General features: G+C 33.3%; 1 pseudogene; it reads left to right on the top strand.

Moving 5' to 3' along the window:
* Nucleotides 1-803: 803 nt before the first annotated feature.
* LOC134235761 (zinc metalloproteinase nas-13-like) lies at nt 804-5,555 on the top strand (annotated as a pseudogene).
* The last annotated feature ends 858 nt before the right edge of the window (nt 5,556-6,413 follow it).

Genomic DNA, 6,413 nt, shown 5'->3' with positions numbered 1-6,413 from the left:
GGGAGGAAATTAAAATTAAAATCTACAACCTTGTTGAAATTAAAATTTTATTCAATTGCGGTATTTACTGTGTTGGTGTTAATTCATATATTTGTATTATTGATTTAAATCTATATTCTGGAATTTAAAGCTTTATTCTGAATTTTAGATGTAATGTCAAACGTTCCATAGTTTTTTGGGTTTTTGGCTAATTGGAAAGATAACTCTTGAAAGTGGACTTTTTATACCAAATATTTTTTTAATTGGATTTTTCATTTCGTTAAAACTTTCTTCATGCAATTTGACACATGTAATTCATTGATATACCTTCCTTGTCTCTTCAAACACATTTTTAAATTGTTTTATGCATATAAAAAAAAGATAATGACATTAATTGTTTTCTAGGAAAAAATTTTTTTTCTAATAAAATTATTATTAGGTATTATGAGGTATTTTCACTTTGTGTATTGTCTTAAGAAGATGCCATCATTTGATACTGAAAGTTCTAAATTCTGTGAATGATAAACCTGAAATAAAACATTTCACTAAAAAAAAACCCAAAAAAAAAAAAATAAAAAATTCTATAAAAATATTTATGATATCAAAACCCCCATCTGGATTTTTGACATCTACATTATAAGTGGTGTTGTTTTAAAATTTAAAATAAATTGGGGATGAATGAGCCACCTTAACTGAACATTTTTTTTAAAATTATGTTACAAAATATTTGTAATTTTTTTTGAATCATGTTATAAATACAACATGACGATCGTTGAAGCAGTTTTGCAATTGACTTCTACTTACAGCTATGACCGATTAAACAGATGAACCTAGCTATCAGCGACTGGAACCGAGACACTTTGTCGTGTTCAGACAAAGGAATGGCGAAGCCCGCGCCGTCAGGTTCCAGAATGGACAAGGGTGAGTGTGCATGTATATCTTTTTTTTTGATGTAGCTCATTAAATTAACTATTTACAAATTACATAATATTTTTTGAGAAAACATGTTAATTATTATTAGTATTGATAAAAGTCTGGATTTGTTTTAGGTGTTCATCTTTTTTGGGGCGATAGGGAATGTTAGCCGATCAGCTTGGCCAGGGGATGTGTATAGTAATACAATTTCACACTTCATAAAAACATATTCTTCTTTCAAATATTTTTTTTCTTAAACCACAACTTCTGCAATACAGAATGTACATTATTTTATCAAAGAATAATAAAAAAACCATGAACTGTCCGTAAACATTACTAGAGTATTTTATTTTTTCTAAAAAGTGCAATGCTGCAGTGTGTTAAACTAGATTTTCATGATCTTTCAATACCTACTATTTGTTTTCTGCAGTAGCACAGAAACGAAGATTAAGACATAAATAAATGATAACCTCGATGTTTGAGGAGAATTTTGGTCCACGAAATGGGACACGCTGTTGGATTCCAACACAACAATCCAGACCGGACAGGGACGGGTTTTCCGGATACGCACGGAAAGTATACCCAAACCGGTTCTCTTCAATTTTAATAAGTTTCCCCATGAGCCGAGTCAATAATTTCGAAGTACCTTACGATTACGAAGCGTATGCCAGGAGCCAGGGTAATTTTTTTTTTCCCAAAACTATATACTTCTACTGATGCAAAAAATATTTGCCCTATACAAATACCGGTATAGGATCCCTTTTCAAAATTTGAATAAAGGATTAGTAAAATATGTTTATCAAAATTTATTTTAAAATTTAGGATTTTTCAACTAACGGTAAATAACAGTGAAACAATAGACTCCCGTTTCCAAAATATTATTGGTAGAGCACCCGGACTCAGCTTCAACGACATCAAGCTTGCCAACATTATGTATAATTGTGCCGGTATGACCCTACATCAACCAGAATGTCAGCCTTGAAACTATCTCTTTTAATTCCTTTTAAAACATGATTGGACGTAAACCTTTTGTTTGTGTTGTCCATTCTCTAGCATAATGTTGAGATAACTCCCCTAACAATCCAGTTTTTTCAAAAAGAATAACAGTTAAAAAAAACAGAATGGAAGACAGGTAAACCTTGGCATGTGCACAAAAAGGAAAGAAAACAAAATATTTCCATTTCTATTTTTTTTTTTATGATAACTGTTTGAAATTTGGGGGAGTTTATTTTTTATAATTCTGCCGGAATGTAAATTAGGCAGGTGATAGGTCAGCAGTAAGGGGGCCTAATACCAGGGAAAATCTCGTGCGCATCTGTCTGTGTGTCTGACGCTAAGGAGGCCAAATATGCATGTAAATCTCGTGCGGCTGCCTTTGTGTTTGACGTGGTGTGAGGTTTGAAATTGGCATAAAAGTCCTGTGTTTTTAAATCTTTTAGTCACATTTTTAATGTCTAAGTCTACAATTTTTTTTCACAAGGAAAGGGAAAATATAAGGAATCATGTCTAATTAGGAGGTATCCCGGGCATCAACAATAGTGGGAAACATGGGGTTTTTAGCATAACGGGCTTCCCCTTATGCAAATTATCCATGATTTCCACTTTTTAAAGGGTTTTCCCCCTTATGCAAATTATCCCCTGATTCCCCCTATTTTATCCCCGGCATACTCTCCAAAATTTGACAGTGATTCCTAATACATTTAAAAATGATTTAATGTACATGGAAATAACAAAATGAACTTGGAGATTTAAGTTAATCCTGAACACAGTGTCTGCATCGGGTTTTATTTTTTAACAAAATTGAATTAAATGACACAATTTCACATTTTGGAAGCATCTTTCCCTCGAGAAGAATCCATTTTAAGCTTGAAGTAGGCTAGAATTAAATCCATCACCAAAAACAGTTTGCACCATGAAAACTATACTGCCGCAGTAAATTTTCCGTAGAAAATAATTAAAATTAAAACATTTCCAGATCTGATTTAATATACATTTTCAAGTCGAAGTTTAGCTAATGGCTATCCAACACTCGGAACACAATTTGCATTTCACAAATACACTGCTGCAATTATTATATCTCCCCAAAAACTGTTTTAAAATTGAAAAAAAATTCCGCGGTTGGAATTCAAAATATTGTATTTGTCATCGAATTTTTAAGGAGATAATATTTTCTTTAACGCTTCCTATTCTCTGTTTCCAGGTCAAAATATCACTGGTTTTGTGCATATTTTTTTTTCAATTCGATTTCATTTGTCATATATCCCGGATCTCCAAAAAAGGGGAAAACATGTTTGTCTTTACAACGCAAAATATAAACCATTTTGAGGAGTTGCATTCTTATATAAATACTACCTTCCCCCAAAATCCACCTGTAACTGTCCATTCTTTAGACAAAGACCTTTTGTTACTTTAATCTGAATACTGGGGCTATTCAACAAATTGTTGTGCACCCAAGCTTACCTATAACTGTCCATTCTGTAAACATTGAATTAATTGTATGTGTGCTACTGTTTTTTCACATTTTTCTTTAAATTCTTAGAACAAAGAGAATCATGTTTTAAGTAGAGAGGCCTCAAACTGTCCATTCTGTGAGAGAAAAGAAACTAATCTCGGGCCTACGACCCTCGATTAGTTCTTGAACAGAATGGACAGTTTGAGGCCTTTCTCCTTTACATAAATATACATGTAATTGATTTTCTCTCCTCAGAGCATGTCTAATGAGTTGTCCGGGAGAAGGTTTGGTCGGCAAGGACTGTCCCGTAAATGTCCCACCAACAACCCAAACAACCCGGTCCAGAACTGTTCTGGCACCACCCTGGTGACCACCACCTCCGTCTCCTCCTCCACGATCAGAACCCCCCACCCCCACAGAAGGTATCCACCACCCCAGATTATATCTGTTCATGTTGTTTCAGAGAAATTGGCAGTTTTGATGTGACCCATAGACTGGGTTACCATAAAAGTTTAATTAACACTAGTACTATTGAAAGAAATTATCTCCCCAAAAGCTGTTTGGCTTCCTAATAGATTTGGTTGTGTTTTGTTTTGTTGATTTGTTTGGTGTTTTGTTTTATTGCTTTGTTTGGGTTGTGTTTTACTGATCTCTTTGGTGTAAAAACTTTCTCTAGGAGCCTGTGAGGATATGAACCGATTCTGTGACTATTAGGGCAAGACAGGGATATTGTAATAGGAGTCGGTTCGTGGAGATGTACTGTAAAGCAGCGTGCAACTTATGTAATGGTGAGTATCAGTCAAACAAACGGCTGGGAAAATAAAAAGGCACAAAAAAAAAAAAACATTCTATTGAAATCGAGATGATACAGTAATGGGATAAAAGCTAAGGCAAAATAATATTGAACATAAAAACTAAAATCAGTGAAATCAGTAGAACTAGGACGTAAGTTGTTGGTAGTGGCAGTTCTTTGATTTAAAGCAGTTGTTGGGATTTAGCTTATTTAATTTTAGAAAGAAGATTCCGTTTTTAAAAGAAATTTCTTGTGATGATCGCCATCTATATTAAATATTTCAGCACAGAAGCGCTGCTCGAGGACATTGGACAGTCGTGTGGTCTACTCAGAGATCGAGGCTTCTGTGAGCTGCAGTTCGTCCTAGGAGTCATGGAGTCAAATTGTGCAGCCTCTTGTAATTTCTGCAGAGGTATGTCAACTAATGGGAAAGGACATTTCCAATTTTCACGAGTTTATCAACTTTTAACAATATAACAAATATATTCTGCTTTGTGGTAAACTTCTTTTTTTGCAGCTGGAGAGTTGCTCAGTGCCGATGGAACACCTCTAGTAAGTTATACTTCACTGGAGTTTTCTAATTCAAAAGCCCCCTTTTTTAACATTTTGTGCAACATGATAAATTTTAAGAATTTTCTTCTATGAGAATGATAAAAAGAGGAGGCTTTCCCATGAACTATGGATTTAAAAATTAATTCTCACCATACTGTATTGAAAATATGTCAAAAGGATTGGACTCAAGTTCCAAAAACAGTATACACGGTAAGATTTGTATCATGATAGTTGTATTATACCTCAAAATCGTATCGTGTATAATTTCTTAATAGAATATATCATTAATCTTATAAAACTGTATTAATTTTAAAAAAAATTCAAATCTTATTAAATGTATTAGAATAGAGCAATGCTGTAATCACAGCTTGGGTTATTCTATTTTCATCATTACTAAATAAGCACACGGTAAAAAGTAATGACCGTCTTGATCTGTGTATAAATGGTTTTACGAGAAGAAGATGTGCGATAATACCCAACTTTCAGCCAGGCAAATTAAAGAAGAAGAAGAGAAGAAGAAGATTTGTGAAATATCTCCAGTGCACATTATTTAGTAATCTTTCTTAATTACATGTAAACTCTGGGATAACGGTTTTGATTAGAGATTTTTAAGATATAAACTAATTGACAACTTAAAATCAGTGGTTTTACGATATATATTACATTAACATTTTAATTTACTTGTGACATCCGGTGATTGTTGTTGGTATTTTATAATATTCTAATCATTTTTCTTAATTTAAGGGAGCAAAGCGTCAAATGTTGGATCCACCACCATGCTCATTATGTTCCTCGCCTTCATCGGTTGGAGTCTTCTATAAAAGAAATCTAACGCTTTCTGAGTGGTACTTAATTCAGTCATGAATTGACATGTATGACAATTGCATGAAAAAAAATTGATTTCAATTTTTTTTTTAAAATACTGAACTGCAGTTTACCAGCTGTGAGCTACAACAAGTTTTATGTAAAATCTAGGTTGAAAAAATATGCCCCCTCCATGATACATGTGTATTGACATGGTTGACATACAATCAGTTCTCTACATCGTCTCAAGCCACGGTCCAGAGTCCGCATATATATATATATATATATATATATATATATATATATATATATATATATATATATATATATATATATATATATATATATATATATATATAGCTCTCTCTCTCTCCGTGGCTGCTTGATCACAAAAATTGTCGTACAATGTAATCATGTAATCATGAATATTTATGCCTCCCTATTGTGACGTCATACAGTACCGACCTGACCCAATCTGACACCCAAGCAGTCCCAGAAAGCAGTCCCCTGGACTGCTTTGGGACCACTGTGGGACTGCTCTAAAAAGCACTCCTAGCTGTCCCTGGGACTGCTTTGTTCACTGATATGTGAAAAGGGTTCTGAGTGACATGATATACTCCTCTCCCGTGTGTATTGTGAATTTGCAGGCTCCCTGTTCTTTTGTTTACTTGCAGCAGAGTTGAGTTTAAACTGTTTGATAAGGAAGGAGTTATTATAATCTTTTAATAAGTAGAGATTATTATAGTTAAATAATATTTTTCAGGGACTGTATATTTACACAAATGTAGTTTAGAATAAGTCTGAAAAAAAGTTGTTAAATAAGGAAGTCAGGAGAAAAATTTTATCCCTAAAAATAATCTACAGATTCATGAAAAAAAAAATTTACATGTTGGCTTTTTTTTTATTATTTAATGTAAA

This window comes from Saccostrea cucullata, unplaced genomic scaffold (assembly GCF_032062105.1).
Source record: "Saccostrea cucullata isolate Sc308-1 unplaced genomic scaffold, CSIRO_AGI_Scuc_v1 ctg6565, whole genome shotgun sequence".
NCBI classification, from domain to species: Eukaryota; Metazoa; Mollusca; class Bivalvia; order Ostreida; family Ostreidae; genus Saccostrea; species Saccostrea cuccullata.
This window is presented reverse-complemented; position numbering and strand designations above follow the sequence as displayed.